Source organism: Sus scrofa, chromosome 13, assembly GCF_054392235.1.
Source record: "Sus scrofa isolate SSC_HxYL_T2T_F1_AM1 chromosome 13, Sscrofa_HxYL_maternal_Yorkshire_Landrace_v2.0, whole genome shotgun sequence".
In the NCBI taxonomy this organism is placed as follows: domain Eukaryota; kingdom Metazoa; phylum Chordata; class Mammalia; order Artiodactyla; family Suidae; genus Sus; species Sus scrofa.
In genome coordinates, this window is record NC_139395.1 from 123,472,111 (window position 1) to 123,493,832 (window position 21,722).

The 21,722-nt window shown below is 40.3% G+C and overlaps 1 protein-coding gene and 1 non-coding gene across 4 annotated transcripts in view; one reads left to right on the plus strand and one right to left on the minus strand.

The window, feature by feature from the left end:
- GPR160 (G protein-coupled receptor 160) overlaps positions 1-21,722 on the plus strand; it is a 44,634-nt gene that overhangs the window by 8,814 nt on the left and 14,098 nt on the right. The gene's annotated exons all lie outside the window — the stretch shown is intronic.
- Positions 20,436-20,558, minus strand: LOC146397585 (small nucleolar RNA SNORA40). The gene has a single exon (XR_014825410.1). It is a non-coding gene; the product is annotated as a small nucleolar RNA SNORA40 (small nucleolar RNA).

Consider the following 21,722-nt stretch of genomic DNA (forward strand, 5'->3'; position numbering starts at 1 on the left):
TCCTCCTCTGCTCCCAGCCGTGTGGTCCTGTGAGGCATTGAACAGCCTCCATGCCCCTCCCAACCCCAGCTAATAGGCCACAAAGCTGCTCCCATCTAACCACCCAGGAGTGGTTTCCTTCCACTGCCCCTCCCATTGGTGTCCCGGCCTCCACCGCCTCCCTATCCTGCACAGGTGCCTTCCCTCCTTTTGATGCTGGAAAGATGGTGCTGGAATCCGGGTTCTTGTGAATGCACAGGCAGCAAGCAAGCAAAGTTTTTATTGTAGAAAAGCAGGTAGCTCCCAGGTTTACTGGGAGTGGGGAGAAGAGCCCTCCTTTCTCTATTGTCCTATAGAGGTTTTTCTCTCTTAAAGGTGGGGAGAGGCACCAAAGTGGGGTTCAGAAAGATGTGGTTTTCTCCCATTGGCCCTATTCAATTACCTATATCAGTCCTTGTCCAATAGGGCTTTGGGGGTTGGAAATGTCCTGAAAGTTCTGTGTTCCTTTCTTTTACCATTCCTCTCATTCCTCTCTTATCAGTTGAGGAGTGGGCTAGAGGTTCGCATTTTCTATAGTAAACAAGGTCTGTGGAGAATAAGCATTTCTTATAATAAAACAAGGCCTGTGGGTGTGTTACTCCCTGGAGCCCTTAAGCCACAAATGTTAATCAATAGCCATATCAAAGAATGCATCAAAGCCCATGCTCTTACACTGACTACCTGAGTAAATATTCTGCCTCACTTTCAACTTTTATCCTGAAAAGTTGAAGGGGGAAAAAAAATCATCTGTAACCCTATATGTAATGCCAAAGACATTATCATTTTGGCATGTTTCCTTCCAGTTTTGTTTTGCCTTCGGGTTTTGGGGTATAAATTTTAACATTTTTAAACATTTATTTTCTGTTAGCATTTTAGCAGAGTTGTCATACTGTGATTTGAATTTAACATAGCATTTTCCATATCTTTACAAATGTCATTTGTAATCATTGCATGCTATTTCAGCCTTTTTTTAGCCATTCTTTTAATATTAGGGAACTAAGTAATTGCTCCTTTTTTGGTATTGTGCATCATTCTAATAAACCTTTGATTCTGGGACATAAGTAAATATACTTGCTCTGCATCCCTGGTTCCAGGTACGGAGCTCCGGACGAGAGGAGCACCTTTTGTTATTCCTAATAAGCACCTTCCTGCTTATGCACCTGAGTTTATGCTAATAAGGTGATTCTGGGAGACAGGGGCTGGTTGCCTGAGGAACCAACCACCTTTAGAGGGTTGTAATTTTCAGGCCCCGCCTCCCCACCCCAGGGAGGGGAGTTGGGCTGGAGAATTGAATTCAGTCACCCCAGTGCCGGTGATTTAAGCATCATGCCTGTGTAGCGGAACCTCCATAAAAACCCTGAACAAAGGGATTTGGAGAGCTTCTGAGTCAGCGAACACGTCAAGGTGCTGTGAGGGTGGCATGCCCAGAGAGGGCTTGGAAGCTCTGTGCCCTTCCCCTACGCCTTGTCCCATGCAGCTCCTCTGTTTGGCTGTTCCTGAGTTGTGTCCTTTATTATAAACGGGTAAGTAAAGTGTTTCCCAGACTTCTGTGAGCCACTAAAACAAATTAACCAACCTGAGGGAGGGGGTCACGGGAACCCTTGATTTATAGCCACTTGGTAGAAGTAGCCACAACAACCTAGGACTTGGGCATCTGAAGTGAGAAGCAGTCTTGTGAGACTGACCCCACAGTCCACAAGCGTGGGCCTTGTGCTCACTCTGGGTAGTTGGTGTCAGAATTGTCGTGAAAAACCCACACATTTGGTGTCGGAAGATTTGTGAGTAGACATGGTATTTTTTTATCTTTCAATTTCATTTCCCTTTATTTGGGATGGATTTCTATAAGAATAATCAATGGGTCCAAGGTTTGAAATAATTTAATGCATTCTTTCTGACGACAAAAGGAATAAATGTTAAATACTGTGGAAAATCTGGTAAGCATAGGAGATGATTAAAAGTAAAGGCACACCCACATGCTCGCCAACCAGGACCAGTCACTGTGAGTGGAGCTTGGATCTGCCTTCCCACGTGTGTGCCATCTACAGCCTTGCTTCTTTTGTGTGGCCCATGGACCAGCAACATTCGAAGTTTGTTAGAAGTGCAGAATCTCAGGCCTAACCCAAACACAGTGCATTAGAATTCAGCTTTTAACAAGCTCCACAGGAGTTCCTGTCATGGCTCAGTGGTTAACGAACCTGACTAGGATCCATGAGGATGGGGTTCAATCCCTGGCGGGTTAAGAATCCGGCGTTGCTGTGGCTCTGGTGCAGACTGGCAGCTGTAGCTCCAATTCAACCCCTAGCCTGGGAACTTCCATCTGCGGGGGGGTGTGTGGGGGGTGCGGCCCCAAAAGGCAAAAAAAACAAATAAACAAGCTCAATAGTCAAGCTTGAGTAGTATTGGTCTACAGCGTCTACCTTACCAATCACAAGTGGCCTGGCATTCCCTCCCTCTGATCCTAGTATGTACATACATTTTCCCTGTTTATCCAGTTTTGGAATAGTACCATATGTATCCAGCCTCCCATCCCCCATTTGTAAGACTATTTGAGGATAAGAGCTCGCTCCCCTCAATAACACTGATTCTCAGGAATCAGTGGGATCTGGGAGATAGGGGAATTCCACTACCTCTCCCAATGAGCAGCCCTGGTATTTACAGCTTTTATCTTGGTTCTAACATTTAACATTTTTTAACATGTCACTATTTCATTGAACATGTCAGCATTTTCTAGTTCCTTAATCTTTCTGTAAAGTTTGTCTTTCCTGGCTACAGATAGTAGTCCATCGTATGACTGTCCTTAATTCATTCTGTTAGGCGTTTAAATTGTTCTGATCTTTTGGGGCAGGAGAGTGTTTTGCAGGCTATTAGAAGTATGCGGAGGTGAGCCATGCAGTCAGCAATTACTTTCTTCAAGTCTGATTATTTCCTCATAATGAATTCTCAGGGCGGCATTACTGGACCAGGAGGCACAAACATTCTAACCACTCTTTCAAAAGCAGCAGGAGTTTAGGAAGTACCCTGACACTATACCCTCCCAGGCACTGGGGATGTGGTCTGTAGACAGATTCTTTGGGGGGCAGGCATAACACCTCACTAGTCACCACGGGTCAAGGCCTGGCTTAGAGCACCTTCTAAGCTGTGACTCCTGGGGGGATGGGGGCTGGGAGGGAAGTTACTGGAAGGGTGGCTGGCCGCCTGTGATGGGGATGTTTCTTCCTCCTTGCCTGAGTCCTGAGTTGTAATAGCGGCACTGACCAGACAGCAGCTTCCTTCAGGGCGTATGTGCATGTTTCAGCTTGCCCTCCAGGACCCATCGTAAGGAGCAGGCAGGAGCAGGGAACAGTGTAGGCCTAAAATGACAGCCTTGCTTACAAGTCCTGAATCTGCTGGACCTGACTGGCACCAAATTTGTTTTTGCTCCCTAAGTCTGGGACTCTTAGGCTACCTAACACTTTTTCCTTCAAGGAGCAGACCAGGAAACTCATGTTATAAACTGTATTTGAAAGGTACACTCAGATTCGTCATAAAGAAAAAGTGAAGGAGTTCCCGTTGTGGCTCAGTGGAAATGAACAAGACTGTTATCCATGAGGATGCCACTTCAATCCCTGGCCTCGCTCAGTGAGTTAAGGGTCCAGCGTTGCCATGAGCTGTGATCTAGGTTGCAGATGCAGCTCAGATCCCACATGGCTGTGGGGTAGGTCAGCACCTGCAGCTCCTCTTTGACCCCTAGCCTGGGATCTTCCATATGCTGAGAGTGTGGTCCTAAAAAAGCAAAAAAAAGAAAGGAAATGTGAAATATCAGCATTTTATTTGCGATTGAGTCAAAATTTGAACTTAGATGCCTGGAATCTATTTTTGACCCTCCATAAATATGTTTAGAATAAATGAGTGAATGAATATGCAAAGAATGAATGATTTTGATTGTTTCATAATATACATATATTAAATATATACATATCACATGACATAATTAAAACATCTGAAATTGTATTTGAACATGTCAGCATTTTCTAATTCTTTAATCTTTCTGAAAAGCTTGTCTTTCATGGCTGCAGATAGTGGTCCATCTTATGACTGTCTTAATTCATTTCGTTAGGCATTTAAATTGTTCTGACCCTTTTGGGGCAGGAGAGTGTTTTGCAGGCTATTAGAAGTATGTGGCGGTGAGCTATGAATATTAAATCATTAGCCACTCTTTATATTAACTATTTGACATATTATGATTTCCAAATAGGCACATACCATACCTTTTGGAAATAAATGTGATTGATTCAGAGTTTGTCTACAGACTCCTTTATGAACGGAACACAGTATACAATAGGAAAACAAAAGTGCTTCTTTTGTCAACATAATGTTTTGAGATTCACGTATGTTGTGTGTTTTAGTAGTTTGTTCTTTATTAATAGCTAATATTCTACTCTTTGAATATGCCACCATTTGTCTATCCATTCTCCTTGGAAAACGATTTAGGTTGTTTTCAGTTTGGGGCTTTCATGAAGAAAACAGCTCTGAACATCCTTTTAGAAGTCCTTTTTTAAAAAACATAGTTTTACTGAAGTGCAGTTTACATGCCATGAAATCCATCCACTGTAAGTGTACATTTCTGTGATTTTTTTTTTTTTTTTTTTTTTTTTTTTGTCTTTTTGCCTTTTGTAGGGCCACTCCCATGGCATATGGAGATTCCCAGGCTAGGGGTCGAATCGGAGCTGTAGCCTACGCCACAGCCACAGCAGCAAGGGATCCGAGCCGCGTCTGCAACCTATACCCCAGCTCACAGCAACTCCGGAACCTTAACCCACTGAGCAAGGCCAGGGATCGAACCCGAAACCTCTTGGTTCCTCGTCGGATTCATTAAGTGCTGCGCCACGATGGGAACTCCTACGATTCTGCGATTTTCATAGACTTGTGCAGCCATCACCACAATCTAATTTTAGAGCATTTCTATCACCCCAAAATTCCCTTGTGCCAGCTTAGTCAGTCCCCACTCCTAAGCCCAGGCAGCCATGGATATACTTTCTTTCTTTCTTTTTTTTTTTTGGCTTTTTGCTATTTCTTTGGGCCGCTTCTGTGGCATATGAAGGTTCCCAAGCTAGGGGTCTAATCGGAGCTGTAGCCGCTGGCCTATGCCAGAGCCACAGCAACGCGGGATCCGAGCCGTGTCTGCAACCTACACCACTGCTCACGGCAACGCCGGATCATTAACCCACTGAGCAAGGGCAGGGACCGAACCCACCACCTCATGGTTCCTAGTCGGATTCGTTAACCACCACGCCACGACAGGAACTCCTCTTTCTTCTTTTTCTTTTTTTTTTTTTTTGTCTTTTTAGGGCCATCTGTGGCATATGAAAGTTCCCAAGCTAGGAGTAGAATCAGAGCTGCAGCTGCTGACACACACCACAGCCCCAGCAACACCAGATCTGAGTCGTGTCTGAAACCTATGCCACAGCTCACCATAATGCTGGATCCTTAACCCACCGAGCAAGGCCAGAGATCGAACCCACATCCTCATGGATACTAGTTGGGTTCGTTACTGCTGAGTCATAACAGGGACTCTGGATCTACTTTCTCTCTCTTACCTTTTCTGGGTCTTTGCTATAAAGGGGATCCTAGAATAGGTGCTTTGTGTTTGCTTCTTTCACCTAGTATAATATTTTCGAGGTTCACTTGCAGCATGTATTACTGGCTTGTTCCTTTGTGTTGTTGAATAGTACTCACTTTTACCGATATACCACATTCTGCTTATTTCTTCACTAGTTGATGGACATTTGAATTGTTTCTGGGTTTTGGCTGTTGCAAATAATGTTTCTGTGACCATGCATGTACAGGTGTTTGTGGACCTGTGTTTTTATTTCTCTTGAGTAGGCTCTTAGGAGTGTAATTACCAGATCATACGCTAAGTTTATGTTTAATTTTTTAGGAGACTGATAAAATGTTTTCCAAAAGTGGCTATACAATGTTAGAGTTCCATCAACAATATATGATGGTTTTGATTCCTCCACATTCTTGCCAACACTCAATATAGTCAGTTTTTTTGATTATAGCCATTCTTTTTTTTTTTTTTTTGTCTTTTTTGCCATTTCTTGGGCCGCTCTCGCGGCATATGGGAGGTTCCCAGGCTAGGGGTCGAATCAGAGCTGTAGTCACCGGCCTACGCCAGAGCCACAGCAACGCGGGATCCGAGCCGCGTCTGCAACCTATACCACAGCTCACGGCAACGCCGGATCATTAACCCACTGAGCAAGGGCAGGGACCGAACCCGCAACCTCATGGTTCCTAGTCGGATTCGTTAACCACTGCGCCACGACGGGAACTCCTGATTATAGCCATTCTAATGGATGTGTATAAGGGTATTTTATTACAGTTTAATTTACATTTTCCTAATGACTAATGACAATATGCACCTTTCCATGTGCTTATTATAATTAGTCATTCATATATCTGCTTTGGTGAAATGTCTAATTAAATTTCTGCCCATTTTTTAATTGGGTTGTGATGGTCATCATATTGAGTTTCACATTCTTTTAAATAGTCTTTAAAATAGTCAAATAAGGAGTTCCCGTCGTGGCGCAGTGGTTAACGAATCCGACTAGGAACCATGAGGTTGCGGGTTCGGTCCCTGCCCTTGCTCAGTGGGTTAACGATCCGGCATTGCCGTGAGCTGTGGTGTAGGTTGCAGACGCGGCTCGGATCCCGCGTTGCTATGGCTCTGGCGTAGGCCGGTGGCCACAGCTCCGATTCGACCCCTAGCCTGGGAACCTCCATATGCCGCGGGAGCGGCCCAAAGAAATAGCAAAAAGACAAAAAAAAAAAAAAAAAAAAAAAAAAAATAGTCAAATAAAATATTTGAATAAAAATATTCAATTTTTTTTTCTTTGCTTTTTAGGGCAGCACTCATGACATATGGAGGTTCCCAGGCTAGGGGCCAAATCAGAGCCACAGCTGCAGGCCTACACCACAGCCCCAGCAATGCCAGATCCGAGCCTTGTCTGTGACCTATACCATAGCTCACAGCAATGCCGGATCCTTAACCCCACTGATCAAGGCCAAGGATTGAACCCGCAATGTCATGGTTTCTAGTCGGATTCGTTTCTGCTGCACCACAATGGGAACTCCTCAAAAAATTTTTTTTAATTCTTTTAAATTCCGGAGGCAAGGAGTTCCTGTCGTGGCTCAGTGGTTAACAAATCCAACTAGGAACCACGAAGTTGCAGGTTCCATCCCTGCCCTTGCTCAGTGAGTTAAGGATCCGGTGTTGCCGTGAGCTGTGGTGTAGGTTGCAGACAAGACTCAGATCTCGAGTTGCTGTGGCTATGGCGGAGGCTGGCGGCTACAGTTCCAATTGGACCCCTAGCCTGGGAACCTCCATATGCTGCAGGAGCGGCCCTAGAAATGGCAAAAAGACAAAAATAAATAAATAAATAAATAAATTCCAGAGGCAAGGCCTTTATCAGATATATGACTTGTAAATATTCTGAATCTATGACTTACCTTTTTCTTTTCTTCTCTTTTCTTTTTTGGCTACTGCCTGTGGGAGTTACTGGGCCAGGGATTGTACCCGTGCCACAATAGTGACCCTAGCCACAGCTGTGACAATGCCAGATCTTTAATCTCTTTAACCAGCTGAGCCATCAGGGAACTCCATTTTTGTTTTTGTTTGTTTGTTTGTTTTGGTCTTTTTTGGGCCACACTTGTAGCCTTTGGAGGTTTCCAGTCTAGGGGTCCAATCAGAGCTGCAGCCACTGGCCTACACCATAGCCATAACAACAGGGTATCCTAGCCATGTCTGCAACCTACACCACAGCTCATGGCAATGCTGGATCCTTAACCCGTTGTGAAAGGCCAGGGCTCGAACCTGTGTCCTCATGGATACTAGTCAGATTCATTTCCACTGAGCCACGATGGGAACCCCCCTCCCATTTTATTTTCTTAAGAGCACCTTTTAAAGAAAAAGCTTTAAATTTTAATGAGGTCTGAGGAATTAATTTCCTTTCTTTTATGATTTACACTTTTAATTACATGTCTAAGAAATATCTCCTAACTTCATACAAGCATTTTTTTTAATAGACTTTGTCTTTTAGAGCAATTTTAGATTCACAATAAAACTGAATAGAAGGTAAAATTTCCCAAAGAGATTTCCCATGTGTCCCCTGCTTCCATGTATGCATAGCCTCCCCTGCTATCAGCCTCACCAGTCAGTGGTGTGTTTGTTATAACTGTTGAACCTACACTGACGCATCATAATCATCCAAATTCCATGGTTTATGTTACAGTTCACTCTTGTTGTTGCACATTCTGTGGGTTTGGACAAAGGTATAGTGACATGTATTCAGCATTATGTATCATACAGAGGGATACTAAAAATCCTTTGAGCTCTGCCTCTTCAGCACTTCCTCCCCTCTAATCCTTGGCAACTACTCATATTTTTACTATTTTCATAGTTTTGCCTTTTCCAGAATGTCATATAGTTGGAATCATATGGTATATAGCTTTTTCAGATTGGCTTCTTTCACCTAGTAACATGCATTTTTAAGGTTGCTGCATGTCTTTCCATGGCTCGATAGTTTTTTTGTTTTTCATTTTTTTTCAATGCCAAGTATTCACTGTCACCTTCTGAAGGACGTCTTGGTGGCTTCCAACTTTTGGCAATTATGAATAAAGCTGCTATAAAGACTTGTGTGTAGGTTTTTGGTGGACATAAGTTTTAAACTCCTATGGGTAAATACCAAGGAGGGCAGTTGTTGGATCATACTGTAAGAATATGTTTAGTTTTGTAAGAAACTGCCAAACTGTCTTCCTAAGCAATTGTACCATGTTGCATTTCCACTAGCAGTGGGAGTTCTGGTGCTCCACAGACTAGCATTTGATATTGTCGTACAGGTCTTTTTGTGGGCATGTGTTTTAGTTTCTCCTGGGTAAATACCTAGGAGTGCAAGTCCTGGATCATAGGATGTGTGCATGTTTAAATGCAAAACTTTTCCAAGGGGTTGTACAGTTTTACACTCCAACATCTTTTCTAATACTTGGTGTTGGTCTTTTTAATTTTAGGCATTCCAATGGATGTGAAATTGTATGTCTGCGTGCTTTTAATTTGCTTTTTCCTGATGACTAATGATGCTGAGCTCCTTTTCACATGGCTGTTGACCGTTTGTTCATTTTCCTTTTGCACTGTCTTTTCAAGTGTTTTGCCCATTTTGTTTTGAGTTGTTTGTCTGTTTACTGCTGATTTGTAGGCACTATAGATAGATAGGTAGATAGATAATCTGGTAGGCTGAACACAAGTCCTTTGTTAGATATATGTATAGTGAGTATTTCCTCCCAGTGTGTATCTTGCTCTTTCACTTTCTTATAAGCAGATTTTAATTTTAATGAGTGTATCAGTATTTTGTTTTATAGTTGGTGCTTTTGTGTTTTGCTTAATTATTCTTTATCTGCCCCCCAGTTTGTAAAGATTTTCTTCTTTATTTTCATTCTAGAAGCTTTAGAGCCTTAGCTTTTATGTGTAGGCCTGTGATCAATCTGAGTTAACTTGTGAGTGTGAGGTGGGATTGAACTCCTCCTTTTTCCTACAGTAATCCAGTTGGTCCAGCACCATTTATTGAAAAGACTTTCCTTTCCTCCATTGAATTGCCTTGATACTTTCTTTTAAATTACGTGGACTGTTGGAACTCTCTACTCTGTTCTGTTCTTAAGCTAGTATCACACTATCTTCAGTTCTGAGGTTTATCAGTCTTAAAATCAGGTACTGTAAGCCCTTTAACTTTATTCTTTTTCAGAAGTTTTGACTATTTTGGCCTTTTCATTTCTATACATTTTAGAATCAGCTTGTCAATTTCTACAAAAAAGCCTGCGGTTGGATTTTGATCAGGACTGTATTGAATCTATCAATCTGGGGAGGAGCATAGACATCTTAACAATATTAACCTTCTTATCCATGGACATGGTATATTTTGCCATTTATTTGGGTCTTTAGTTTCTTTCATCAGGATTTAGTAACTTTTAGCATTAATGTTTTATACATATTTTAAAAGATTTATTTTTTGTATATTTTATGTTTTTGTTTTTATGTTTTGTATTTTGTGTTTTGTTTGGGTTTTTTTGTTTGTTTTGTTTGTTTTTGTTTTTTTTGTTTGTTTTGTTTTGTTTTATTTTTAGGGCCACACCCAAGGCATATGGAAGTTCCGGGGCTAGGGGCTGAATCAGAGCTGTTAGCTGCTGGCACAGCCACAGCAATGCCAGATCCAAGATGTGTCTGTGACCTACACCACAGCTCATGGCAACGCCAGATCCTTAACCCACTGAGCAAGGCCAGGATTGAACCTGTATCCTCATGGATGCTAGTCACATTCGTTAACCACTGAGCCACGATGGGAACTCCTGTATTTTATGTTTTAAAATTTATTGTGAATGGCAGTTTTTACATTTTCAAATTCTACCATCTTTATGTGTGTGTGTGTGGACATCTACATAGCTAAATCTATCTTTCCAGAACATTGTATCCTTAAACTCCTTCATTTTCTTAAGAGCAGGACTAAAGTTGATGATAATCTTTTAGAACTCAGAAACAGTCTCTAGTTCAAATGTCCTCTGAGGATTAAACCTCTTTTATAAGCATGTTTATTAAGCCATCGTCCCATATGTATTTGGGCATTTCTGGTGGTGGTACAAATATTAGCTTCCAAAACTAACATTTCCTACTTTTGAGCAACTCCCAATCTTGTAACCCTTTAGCTGTTGCTCTTTTGAATCCCTTTCCCATATGTGATATCTTTGATATCTTTCTTAAAATTTGATGGCAAAACCGAATTAGTACAAGGTACTCCTTTCTCCTTAATTCTAAACATTGTACTTGTATTATTTACCTGTTCCCACCAAAATGATGAGCTGAATATACAGGTGTAGAATTTGCAGTAAAATAAGACACAATCACATTGTGAGGGAGAGATATGTAAAAATATACATCACCAGAATATTAATTTACAAGCAAACCTGGGGCATTGGGTAAAAATTAATGTTAGCAGTGTGGAAACCTAAATCATATCAACGTAACCTAATTTTTCAAGAATTTTTAAGGATGTGGAGGAATCAGGGCACATATATCTTGACTTTCTCATGCTGTCGATTTAATTATGAATAACATAATCATCAATAACTCAGGAAAACATAGTTTAGCTTATATGATACCACAGTTGGATGGTGGAAAAGTCAGAGACATCAAGGATATGGTGCTGGGTGTGCTCTTACCAGTTAACCCTTCAGAGGTCAGCCTGGGACCCAGTTCTATTTAGTAAACTTTAATCCATGACTAGCGATGTATTATGTGTATGTTTCTGTGTGTGCCAGAAATGCCAGAAACAGACGTCAGTATGACCTGGACAATTTGGGTACTAAGACTGGACATGTCAAATGAAAGCTAATTAATTTTGTAAGCAGAGTTCAAATGGGAGAATGATTGGCTTTGTGCCTCTTCCTGACAGAAAAAAGCCCCTGGCCATGGTGAATAACAAGGCAGCTGGGAGTTCCCGACATGACTCAGTGGTTAGCGAACCAGACTAGCATCCTTGAGGATGTGGGTTCGGTCCCTGGCCTTGCTCAGTGGGTTAAGGATCTGGCATTACTGTGAGCTATGGTATAGGTCACAGATGAGGATTGGACCCCAAGTTGCTGTGGCTATGGCCTAGGCTGGCAGCTTATGCACCGACTGGATCCCTAGCCTGGGGAACTCTGTATGCCTTGGGTGCGGCCCTAAAAAGACAAAAGACAAAAAAAAAAAGAGAAAAAGAAAAGGCAGCTGAGCTATCAAGAACTCTAATACATATATATGCAGAGTACCATGTCTCATAAGTCAGTGCTCTGGTTAAAAATATTTATATGAGGCTGAGAGTAGGCAAAAGATACAGTGAAAGCTTACAATAGATAAAAATTGTGAAATAGAAGCAGGGACATATGCAGCAAGATGGAAGGAATCTGAAAAAGAAGCAGTTAGAATATTTTGTATTAAATAGAATAGGCTACAATGCTGTAAAAGTAGGTTAATAATGTTGTGGCTCAGGAGTTTCCCTGGTGGCTCAGCAGGTTAAGAACCCAGTTGGTATCCATAAGGATGCGGGTTCAGTCCCTGGCCCTGTTCAGTGGCTTAAGGATCCGCATTGCCATGAGCTGTGGTGTAGGTCACAGATGTGGCTCAGATCTGATGTTGCTGTGACTGTGTGTAGGCTGGCAGCTGCAGCTCCAATTCGATCCCTAGCCTGGGAACATCCATAGGCTGTACCTGTAGCCCTAAAAAGAAAAAAAAAAAAAATATATATATATATATAATGGTAACACTTCAGCACAAGTTTATTTCTCTCATGTAACAGTCCTGGGTGGTATTTCAGGCCATTGGCTGGCCCTTTACACTCAGGTAGCTCTGTTGCCTTACCCATGACTTCAGAGTTTTCAAGTTGACTATAGGAAGGGAGATGAGCTCTGCCCAGAAGTGGCTACACATCCCATTGGCTAGAAGTCAGTCATATGGCCATAACTAACTGCAGAGGAGACTGGGAAATATAGGTCAGCTCTGTGCTTTAGAAAAAGAAGAGAGCACAAATTTTGAGAACCACTCACCATTTCTGCCATACCTCTAAGAAACAGTTAAATTGGTAATTAATTGTTCATCAAAGTAGAATTTAGAATAAAGAGACTACATACCTTCAATTTAATTTAATACTAGTTAAATCATCACTAGAGAATGGCCAGCAGGCTTATGGAGGAGAATTGGCAATATCTGACAAAAGTATGTATGCATTTACCCTTTGACCTAGCAGTCCTACTTCTAGTAATTATTCCAGAGAAAACAGCTCCACAAGTCATTTTTGTAGAAAGTGCTTAATAACTATAAACCAGAAACAAGTGATAAGGGGCTGTTGGATGTGGTGGAGCAGATAAGAGTGGAAATGGGATTTCTCTGAATAGCTGTTTTCGTATGGTTTCAACTTTGATTTGCGTTAATATTTTACATATCCAATTACATAAAATTAAATAAAAATGAAAACAAAGCAAAGCCTGTAATTGAATACACATTATTGTATTCAATTACTAATAATCCAAAACAGTATATCAAAGTGATTATATAACAATAAAAGAAAAAAAAGAATTTAAGTAAAATTTTAACACAATTCTCAAAACTCTGTACCTGTAGTAGGATAGAATCTAGGGCAAAAAGAGTTGGGGTGGGGGGCAGTTGCATTTTTTTTTTTTTTTTTTTTTTTTGTCTTTTTGCTGTTTCTTTGGGCCGCTCCCTCAGCATATGGAGGTTCCCAGGCTAGGGGTCTAATCGGAGCTGTAGCCACCAGCTTACGCCAGAGCCACAGCAACGCGGGATCCGAGCCGCGTCTGCAACCTACACCACAGCTCACGGCAACGCCAGATCCTTAACCCACTGAGCAAGGGCAGGGACCGAACCCTCAACCTCATGGTTCCTAGTCGGATTCGTTAACTACTGTGCCACGACGGGAACTCTGGCAGTTGCATTTTTATGGTTAGTTGTGGCCAATGGTATCAGCATTGTAACTTGGAAAACTATTTAATATGGATTGTAATTTGAACAAATCAATATTTTAATATAAGTGGGGAACCAGGTTATCACTATGGGAGAATGAAATAAAAATATAGAATAATATAAGAAAGAATCCTGGGATGTTAGTTTTGAATTGGAAGTTATCAGTATCAGTATTTAATATATCAGTATTTGATTTAACAAAAAAAATTTCTAGCCCTGCCCACTAAAAGGGCCTAGACAAAGATGCCTCAATAGCAGTGTGCACACCTCATGCTCAGGTTTTGCCTTTTAAATACTGTTTTTAGAGTTCCCATTGTGGCTCAGCAGGTTAAGAACCCAATTAATATCCATGAGGATGGGGGTTCGATCCCTGGTCTTGCTTAGTGGGTTAAGGATCTGGAGTTGCAGTGAGCTGTGGCTTGGGCCTGCAGCTGCAGTTCCAGTTTGACCCCTAGCCTGAAGACCTCTGTGTGTCAGAGGTGTGGCCCTAATAAATAAATAAATAAATAAATACTGTTTTTTACTAAGAGGAACTAGGTCTTTTTGAAAAAAATGACTCTGGGTCAGAAGAAGTACGGGATGCCCGAAAACAACAAATGTTTAAAGACTGGACATGGCAAGAGTAGAGAGAGTTTCAGGTGGAGGGAACGCTTGACAAGATGTATGTGGGAAAGCCCAGCCATTCAAAAGAATAGTGATGGAAGTGAATTATAACGTGGTGAATAAAAAACAAAGCCATGAATCTATTATATATTTCCAGGGGGGAAAATGCCAGATTGTAAAAGCAGAATGAATCATAGAAGTAGAAAAATCACTGTTTTGCCGTTCCCATTATAGGGATTGATTTGTGCTAGAACTATTAGGTGGTACCTTGTTGGGGAACAGCATTATCCAAGAGTCTCAAGGTATCACTAGAGATTACTTATTGATTACAGTGGGGAAATATGGCAGACAGCTTCTTCATCAGACGTGGTCTAACTTCATATGATGAGTAATGGGATAAACTGATGCACTGGGACATATAATCTCATGTTCATCTGATACAGAGGGAACAGACAAATACAGACTGTGAAATATTCCATAAGACAGTTGACCCAGAGTCTTCAAAAATGTTAGTGGCATAAAGGATCAAAAAAGAAAAAAATGACAGGGAAGCTTCTAAATTAAAAAAGACTGAAATAATGTAAAAAGTAAATACAGCGGTGTTACCCATGATCGGATCTTGGGCTTTTTAAAGAAATCTATGAAGAAGACTATTAGGGCAATTGGGAAAATTTTAATATAAACTGTGTTAGAGAGTATTATTAGGTTACTTGATGGATAAAATAGTGGTTTTATAGTATTTAGGTAAATGGCTATCTCATCATAAAATTAAAAAATCATGGTAGGAAAAGTGGGAAAATATAGGGAGACCTAGAATAAGCACTGTTAAAATTTGGCATGTGTTCATCCAACCTATATATATTTAAACAAAATCGAATTACCATATGTAGTTTTTAATGTTGCTTCTTTTCGTTCCGTATTATTGACAGTTCTCTATTTCATTAAATAGGCCTCAAAGACATTGTTTTAAATGCGTATATAACATCACTGAATGTTTTTTTTAATTTACAATATATTTTTATTTTGAGATTTATTACCATATTTCATCCAGTCCAACATGCCACCAGTTGTAAGACATTATTATTTACATATCACTGAAAAGAAAAATATCATGTCAAATCATGATGAAGTGTCTTTTTTAACTTAGAATTGTTATATTGAAAGAGCTTCTTTAGACATATTTGGTCAAAATATATGTATATATATTTTTTGGTCATACCTTTTTTGTATATGCCTAATTAGGGAGACAGAAGCAAAATAAAGTGATTAAGCTCTTCCTAGAACTTCTTCACATTGAGTGTCCAGCTTTTCTGAATTACGTTCAGTTTTTGTCTTCAGTGCCTGTTTTTTCCCCCAATATCATCCCCTGTGTCGTGAAAAGTGTTCCATTATTATGTCTGAGATTTTCTTCCAAGCTGCAAATTCTGGTACTTCCTGATCTTACCAGAAGGTGTCAATGGAGATTGTTTTCAAGCAGTGACCAGACTCCTCTGATGGTCTTTCAGTGGCATCCTGACTTGAGATACAAAAAATGATGGGGAACATTGTACCCTAAAGTAGGTTAATGAAATACAGTCTTCTCTTTTAAAATAAAATTTCTGTATTTTCATTTTTAAATATAATTGTAATATTTACCCAAGTAACAAAACTGCAGTTTTCAAGGATTGTCTAGTTGGGTCGCAAGGCTTATTCTGGGGGAGAAAAAAGTGCCATTGTCTGCCTGCTCCCCACAGGTAACCTCAGCTCCTTTGGCTGGTGGTATTTATACCTGTACCTCTGATAACAGGCTCATACTGCAGTTTTCACGTTAAGCCTCACTTGTTGACTTCCTAAAGGGAAGATGATTATGTAAGCCTCTTGTACCTTGCTGACAAACCCCAGTATACCATCACTGTACCCAGGAGCAATTTCCAGGCCCCATACTGTCAACATAACCATGTTACAGTGGGGGTTAGATCAGTACATGTTTATCATAACGGTAAAGTGACTGCAAAATCTACCAATGTCATATATTACATTTCCTTTCCTGAACAACTTTTTTGAGTAGGATTTTTTCTTGTTTCTTTATGCCACAGATTCAGCCACAAACACTTCCTTATTCTTTAAATCTCTTTTAATACACTCAAAGATATTTAGAATTTGCATACTGGAGAAGTTTCTTGGATAGCCACCATGCACTAATTTGGGGTGTGTGCCCTCCACCTGGTGTAGCTTATCTTCCTCCCACCTGGGGAGCTTTCCTCCACTCTTCACTGCATCCCGTTTCCTGGATCCCACATCTGTCTCTTTCTCCTTTTCCTTTCCTTTCTTTTTTATTTGGCTGTGCCCATGGCATGTGGAAGTTCCCAGGCCAGGGATCAAACCGGTGCCACATCAGTGACAATGCCAGATCCTTAACTCGCTATGCCACAGGGGAACTCCTTGTTCCCTTTCTTAGTTTATTCCCTCAGTATGATGAGGTATGCCTTCCATTTGCTTCCTAAGAACTTCATGCGATGTAGGCAGTTTTGAGACTTCACATATCTAAAAATGGCTTTGCATTATATCTACACTTAATTGCCTTTATTTAAACTAATTGGCTTAGCTTAGTAGAGAATTCTATATTGGAAGTTAATTTTTTCATTAAAGATTTTAAAAAAGCTTTTTAAAGTAAACCAGATACATAGTTTGTATAGTTGAGAGCTGTACCAATTTGTAGATAACTTTAGTTTTTTTCTTTATTCAGGGTATCTAATTTTTTGAATACTTAATACATTCACACGGTTAGCAGAATTTTAATAGTAGGAAAAGGTATGAGGTCTCCATCCATCCCTTCCATGATCCCAACCTTGTAACTGTTGTTTCTAACTTCTTAAGTGTCCTTCCAGGGTGTCTTTTTTTTTTTTTTTTTTTTTTTTTTTTCTTTTTAAGGCCACACTAGCAGCATATGGAATTTCCCAGGCTAGAGGTTAAGTGGGATCCTTAACCTGCTGAGCCCAGCCAAGGTTCAAACCTGTATCCTCATGGATGTTAGGCGAGTTCATAACCCTCCGAGCCATGACAAGAACTCACAGGGTTTCTTGATGCATATATGGAACTATGTGGGTTTTTTTCACCCCTTTTACACAGACGGTGGTTTATTCTCTGCACTGTTCTGTATCTTGCTTTTTTCCTTAACAGTGTGTCTCAGAGACATGTCCCTGTCAGTACATGGAGAGTTTCCTCATTTTTAAAAGATAATTGCTTAGTATTACATTGGATATATGTATTATAATTTATTTAATGGTTTCCTTATTGATGGATATTTAGGCTATTTCTATTCTTTGGTTATTATAAACAGTATTTCTATGAAAAATCTCATAAACAATTTTTCATGTATGCAATCCTTAGGAGATTGTTGGCTCAAAGGACATATAAGTATGTTTGTAATTTTGATGGATACTGTCAAATTGCTTTTCAGAGGAGTTATTCCATTTATACTAAGAGATAGTATTTTTTAATGTTTTTTCTTAGTTTGTTGTTTTCTTTTGATTTTTGCCTATGGTTTTTTTGGTTTTTTGGGTTTTTTTTTTTTTTTTTTTTTTTACAAGAAAGTGTTGCTATTTGGTTGAACTTAACAATCCCTTAGAATAAAAGGTATCTCTGGCCTCCAGTGTTGCTGAGGAGCTAACCCCATTCTCATCTCTCTATCTCTTTTTACTAAAAAATAAAATACAGAAAGCCATGCATAAAAATATCTAGCTTAATGAATGATCATAAGTAAACACCATGGTACCTACCACTCAGATAAAGAGCTGGACTTCTGCTCCTCAAACCCCTTTTTCCAAATAACAACTCAGAGTAATCCTTTTCTCGCAATTCTGAAAATAATTTTATCACCTAAGTGTGTATCCCTGGAGACCTTAGTCTTACCCTTTCTTTAAAAAAATATTTGATTGGAGTTCCCGTTGTGGCTTAGTGGAAGCGAATCTGACTAGCATCTGCGAGGATGTAGGTTTGATCCCTGGCCTCGCACAGTGGGTTAAGGATATGGCGGTACTGTGAGCTGCGGTGTAGGTCGCAGACATGGCTTGGATCCTGTGTTGCTGTGGCTGTGGTGTAGGCCAGCAGCTGTGGCTCCAGTTCAACCCCAGCCTGGGAACCTCCATATGCCGAGAATGTGGCCCTAAAAAAAAAAGTATTTGAGGAGTTCCCATTTTGGCTCAGCAGGTTAAGAACCTGACATAGTGTCCATGACGATGCAGGTTCAATCCCTGGCCTCCCTCAGTGGGTTAGTATTCAGCCTGGCTATGGCTGTGGCATAGGCCTCAGGTGTAACTCCAGTTCAACCCCTAGCCCAGAAACTTCCCTATACCTCAGGTACTGGCGTTAAAAAACAAGCAAACAAACAAACAAAAAAACTCTGCATTCCTTCAGTTGAAAACCTGGACCACCTGACTTCCAAGTTTTCTTCTGTCACCTTTGCTGATTACACACTCACAGTGCAGCTCAGTGTGTTCCTCTGTCCTCTGAACTTACTTCCTTGTTTAAGAACAGCGTTATTGAGGTGTAATTGACATACAACAAACCGCACACACTTAATGTGTACAGTTTGATACCCTTTGCCATATGTCTACACCCATGAAAACACCACAACCTTCGGGAGAGTAAACACATTTATCACCCCCAAAGTTCCCTGTGCCCCTTTGTAATTTCTCCCTCCTCCCCCTCGCTGGCTCCTCAGCAATTAATTATCTGCTTCCTGTCATTCTAGGTGAATTTGTGTTCTCTAGGATTTTAAATGAATGGGATATAATGCAGCATGCCTTCTTTTAGCCTGGCCTCGCTCACTCGGCATAATTATTTTGAGTCCATCTGTACTGTTGAATGTATTGATTGTTCCTCCCTTTTATTGCTGAGTAGTGTTCCATTGCATGGATGTACCACTCCTCTGTTTATCCAATCACTCGGTGATAGAAATCCAGATTGTCTCCAGTATTCTGCATTTCTTTCCAGTTGGCAGCTGGACCCAGAGATTTTATCACTTAGGTTCAGCCTGTAGGAGGCACAGAATGTCTAGTTTCTCTCCTCTTGAGATGATGATAGCAAGAGGTGCTTCAGGCTTACATCTGTTCATTTGTAGGTGAAATTCCAGGTCCACAACTTAGTTTCCATTTATAAGTCTGAACACTCTTTAATGAGATGCTTCCCCTCATCTGCTACTTGGCTCCCAGTGGTACATCTCATACAAGGCACGATAAATGCTTTATTTTTTCCCTTAATTTACCTGATTTCAAAATATCCACTTCCATATCTCAGTTCTTTGACTGAAACTTGTATTCTCTTGGGAAATTAGTTACCTCTTCTCTTTATCACTGTTTTGAAATTTCTGAGGTGTCTCAGTGTGAGCCTGTTTTCTTCCATCAAGGTGGAAGATTGTCAATCTTGAAAAGACCTTCAGTTCTAGAAAGTGTTACAACCTTTTCTTCCTTGATTCCTTCCCCTCCAGTTTATTTCCTTTCTATGACTCCTGTTCACACTTTGCACCTGCTGGATTCGTTCTCTATTTTCTTATCCTTTTATCCTGTTCTACATTTTCTGGGAAATGTCCTGGAAGCTTGATTTTATAGCCCAGCTTATCAATTTGTGTATGCATACCAACACACATGCCCATCCTAACAAAGCTTTAATTTTTTCAGTGTTTTCTTTAAGTGTAAAGATTTTTTTATTATGTACAACATAGGCGGAATTATTTGTCAACAAATTTGTAAGGAATTTCACTTGCTGATTCTTTCCACTGTTTAAGTGAAAATCTTCAAGATGGCCCTTTCAAAAAGAAGGTTTGCTCAATCCATCGTTGTCATGTCAGCCTATAGTTCTTTTAATTGGGCTTCTTTGATCTCAATGGAATATGGACACACTTCAAAAATTCCCCCCCTGTATTCTTTGTGATTCGGTTTCCTGAAGCATTTTAAACTTTAGGGTCATGTTTAGGGTCAGAAGAGATGGATCTGCCTGGTTCTCAACTTAGGCATTAAGTTCAAATCATATTCACTAAGCTGTCACACTCCAGAACAGTACAGATCATTGGAATATGTGAGTACCTTTTTAAAGTCCAGACACTGTGTTCTCAAGATAAAAGCCTAAAAAAAAACCCCAGAAATCATCCTTGTTTCATGTCAATGTTAAAATTAGAGTACTAAATAAGTATAGCTGCTGACTTCCCTCATATCCTATGCTTTTAAATTCTCAATTCTGTAGTCCTGGAAGCAACCTTTATATGTCTCAGTACCCCATCACTTGAAGCTGTTTTAGATATCATGTTCCTTCTTATCCATATCAAAACTCAGACTGAACAGTGAGTTCTGGGTTGCAAAAGAGGATTTGGTTTTGCACCTGTCTATAAGTCTTTGCACAAAAATTAAAAACAAACCCAAGTGCTATTTCTGCAGTGTTTTAAATTTTCAGAATACTGTGCTTGCATGTGCTTTGTCAAGTTGATCCCTAATGTTTCATATTTCTAATGCTATTACAAATGTCATTTCATTTTGCAATTGCTTAACCTGGTATATAGTACAATATTTAAAAAATTAACCTGCAGCCTTGCTAAATTCACTTGTTACTTTTAGTAGTTTTTATTGTAGATTTTCTAAGTATGTGATCATATCACCCATGATTAAAGACAGCTTTGCTTTTTTTCCCTTAGTCTACATGCCTTTTATTCCTTTTTCTTTTTTCTTTTTTGTTTTGTTTTTGTTTTTTAGGGCCGCACCTGCAGCATATGGAGGTTCCCAGGCTAGGGGTCCAATCAGAGCTACAGCTTCCAGCCTACACCAGATCTGAGCCGCCTCTTCGACTTACACCACAGCTCACAACAATACCAGATCCTTAACACATGGAGCGAGGCCAGGGATCGAACCCGCAACCTCATGGTTCCTAGTCAGATTTGCTTCCGCTGTGCCACAGCCACGAAAGGAACTGCTGCCTTTTATTTCTTGTTAATGCCTTGTTGCACTGGCTAGGACATCTAATAAAATGAGGAAGGTTGGGGGATGGACATCCTTGCTTTGAGGTTAAATTTAGATTTTTTACAGATGCTTTTTATCTAGTTGGGAAGTTCCCTTCTGTTTTGTGAGCTTTTTTTTTTTTCCTTCTTCTTCTTTCTTTTTTAAAGATGCATGTGCAGCATATGGACATACCCGGGCTAGGGGTCAAATCAGAGTTGCAGCTGCAGGCGTACACCACAGCCACAGCAATGCCAGATCCGAGCTGCATCTGTGACTCCCACCACAACTCATGGCAACGCTGGATATTTAACCCAGAGTGAGGCCAGGGATTGAACCCACATCCTCATAGATACTTGTCAGGTTCTTAACCCACTAAGCTACAGTGGGAACTCCTTCTAAGAGTTTTTATCAGGTTGGATTTTGTTAAATGCTTTTTCTTTATCTAATTAGATGATTGTAGTTTTCCTCTTTATTAACATGAGGAATTATATTGATTTTCTAATGTTAAACCAAGCTTGCATAAACTGTGATGTATTAGGTTATATTATTTATGAATTAATGAATTTAACTTCATAGTATATATTTTCTTAAGGATTTTT